We start from the raw sequence: 3058 nt of genomic DNA on the forward strand, positions 1-3058 counted from the left end.
TCTGTCTCTCTCTCTCTCTCTCTCTGCCTCTGTCTCTGTCTGTCTCTGTCTGTCTCTCTGTCTCTGTCTCTGTCTGTCTGTCTGTCTGGTCTCTCTCTCTATTTCTCTCTCTCTCTCTCTCTCTCTCTCTCTCTCTCTCTCTCTCTCTCTCTCTCTCTCTCTCTCCTCCCATGCATGGCCCTGTTTAGTCTGGACCCTTCCAAACCAGATGCCTCTGGCTGAGCTCTCTAGTATCTACAATAAAACCCTTCTGCTTAACCATACCTAGGAGCAGTCATGTCCTCATTTTCATTCAGCATGTTTTCTATTCTACCTTGACTTGTATACCTACCACAGCATTTTAGATGTAACAAGGGTATGATCTTTCTGTAAAATGTGCACCTAATACACACTGGCTAATAACAAAGCTACTCACGTTAGGAAAGAAAAAAATGGAATCAACTTGATGAGGAAAGTTCAGCCAGAGAAGATGGACAGAGGCCCCTGGGCTGGAAAGTTTGAAAATAGTAAAAATCAGAAAAGTTCTTAACTTTTCCAGGGAATCATTACAATACAGTATAGTAGTTTTCATCAATGCTTTAGTTTATTAACAGCATCTGTCTCTATATTTTAATTATTTGTTTATTTTTGGAATGTAGCCTTGGCTTACCTGGAACTCATGATGGAGACCAGCATGTCTCTGTATTGTAAATGAATACTTAAATGCAAATTGGGAAAATAAAACTTTCCAATACTTCATTAAAAGGTGAAAGACCAGTAATAATTTCAGAAAGCATTTTTCAAAACAGACTCTTCTAAAGGAGCACACAAATATCATTCATGTGTTTAGTTATTCCCAAATGAGCAGATTTCAGAGAGTTAAAAACATGGACTGAAAGTAAAGATGAAAGAATTAAACAGTGTACTGTGCGACACACCAGACCAACGAGAATGTCCACTACAAGAGTCTTTACGCTGTTGTTTTGGTTTTTTTTGTTTGTTTTCTTTGTTTTGTTTGCTTTCTTTGATTTTTTCTTTTAAAATTTATTTGTTTGCTTTGTTTGGGTTTTGGTTTTTCTTTTAAACTTTGTTTTGTTTTGGGAGGAAGGATGCTAGGAGGGAGGGCAGGCTGGGGTGGGGGGAAAAGGGAAAATGATGTGAAATATGAAAAGAAACAATAAAAGTTTGAATAATTTTAAAAAACATGCATTGAAATCTAAATTCAAACTAAAATAATTTTTTAAATATTTTTAGGGACTGTAACTGGTTGGTAGAGCGCTTGTCTAGCACACGCAAAGCCCTGGGTTAAAGCCATGGTACTGCATAAGTCAGATTGGTGAGCCCTGCCTCTCATATAAGCATTCAGGAGGTGCAGACAGAAGGATCAGAACTTCAAGGTCATCTTCAGCTACACAAGTTGGAGATCAGCCTGGACTACATGACACCCTATCAAAAACTGTATTTAAACATACATATTTTGTTTTATCTTGAAAGTAGACTTTTTAAATGTACTTCCAAGTTAGTGATGCTGTTATTTCAACACATAGCAAGATGCCTGCAATGCATCGCTGTCATCATAACCATCTTTGCATCCTCAAAGCATCCATGTTAAATGCTCAGTATGCACAAAGCAGCTCTGTCAGCAGTTCACTCATTCTGAACCAAGCTCACAGCATTCGGGAAAAACCCAGACTTCTAATGTATTAGTTTTCCTGAGGAAAACTGTGGACCAGAGTATTTGTGCTGATTCATTGTACCACAAGAATACAAATCTACCTACACATTGGGAAACTTCACTTACCTATTTATCAATTTTTATAGTCATCGTTGTCTCTACATTTTTCTTCTTATTGTTTTTACTGTTACTGTTTTTTCCTGTCCAAATGGACATTGAACTGCCTGAAGACAAGAAACAGGTGTTTTTATTTCTCTGCCCTATTATGTTCCTTGAGTGAATGAATTCTGTGAGGCCTGAAGCAACATGGCATACTATCAATCACAAAAGCCATGAAAATACAAATGGGAGACGAAAACCCTGCAGATGTCCCGACTCTTACTTAGATTTCAATGTCTCCTAATTGCTGAAAATGAATGAAACCACAAGCTTCTGTAGGGTTACCTAATTACAAATCAGTTGATCATGAGATGCAGCCACCGAAGGTTCCCTTCCAAATAAACTTCTGCTTGTAGTAAAAAAAAAAAAAAAAAAAAAAAAAAAAAAAAAAAAAAAAAAAAAAAAACCGACTAGGGCAGAGATGTGTGAAAAGAGAAATCTATTTCATTTCATCATTTCACTGGAAATCCAACATAATCCCCAAACCTGTAACATCAAATACAGTAAACATTTAGAGCCTATTGGAAGCCATAGGCTTGTAAACTGGTTTGGTCTATGAGTTTTGTTTGCATTTTGAAGCAGCGTGTCCTGTAGCCAAATATTAAGCTCCTGATCGCCCTGCCTCCACCTTTCAAGTGTTGGAATGAAAAGTATGCGCTGCCACACCCCACTGGTCCAAAGATTTAACTGTCTTAACAGAAGAACTCTAGGCAAGAAGGTCGATTTCAAATTTAAACAAATACTCTTTTCTCTTTATCTAGGGCTTCTTTTCATACACAACTTCATAAATCCCAAAGAAGCCTAAGGCATCACAATTACTTCAGATCTGCACACCAAATAACTTCCCACCATGAAATCAAGCAAGACACTGGACTCTCAGTAGCTATCAAATAATTCACAGAAATGTTGCTTTTGACCAAAACAAATGAAGACTGCTTTTATTTACATGTGGCAAGAATTGACATTAATCTTGTAAAGTCATCATTGTGCTTTAAACTGTTTCTCATTTGTAAATACAGGAAGCAAAAATACTCGAAGGGACTCTGTTTCCCAATCCTCACTTTAAAGCACTTGTTATCTACAATATCCACTTTCAGCTTTGACATAGGCGAGATGCTCCTATTACAGGACTAGCGTTGTGTTTAAAAGGCATTTGCAGTTCACTGAACTGTATTATCTACAATATACAAGACTTGGCATATACTTAAATTATTGAAAAGAAAGGACAGGGTGTGTTATTATTCT

Source organism: Cricetulus griseus, chromosome X (assembly GCF_003668045.3).
Source record: "Cricetulus griseus strain 17A/GY chromosome X, alternate assembly CriGri-PICRH-1.0, whole genome shotgun sequence".
NCBI classification, from domain to species: domain Eukaryota; kingdom Metazoa; phylum Chordata; class Mammalia; order Rodentia; family Cricetidae; genus Cricetulus; species Cricetulus griseus.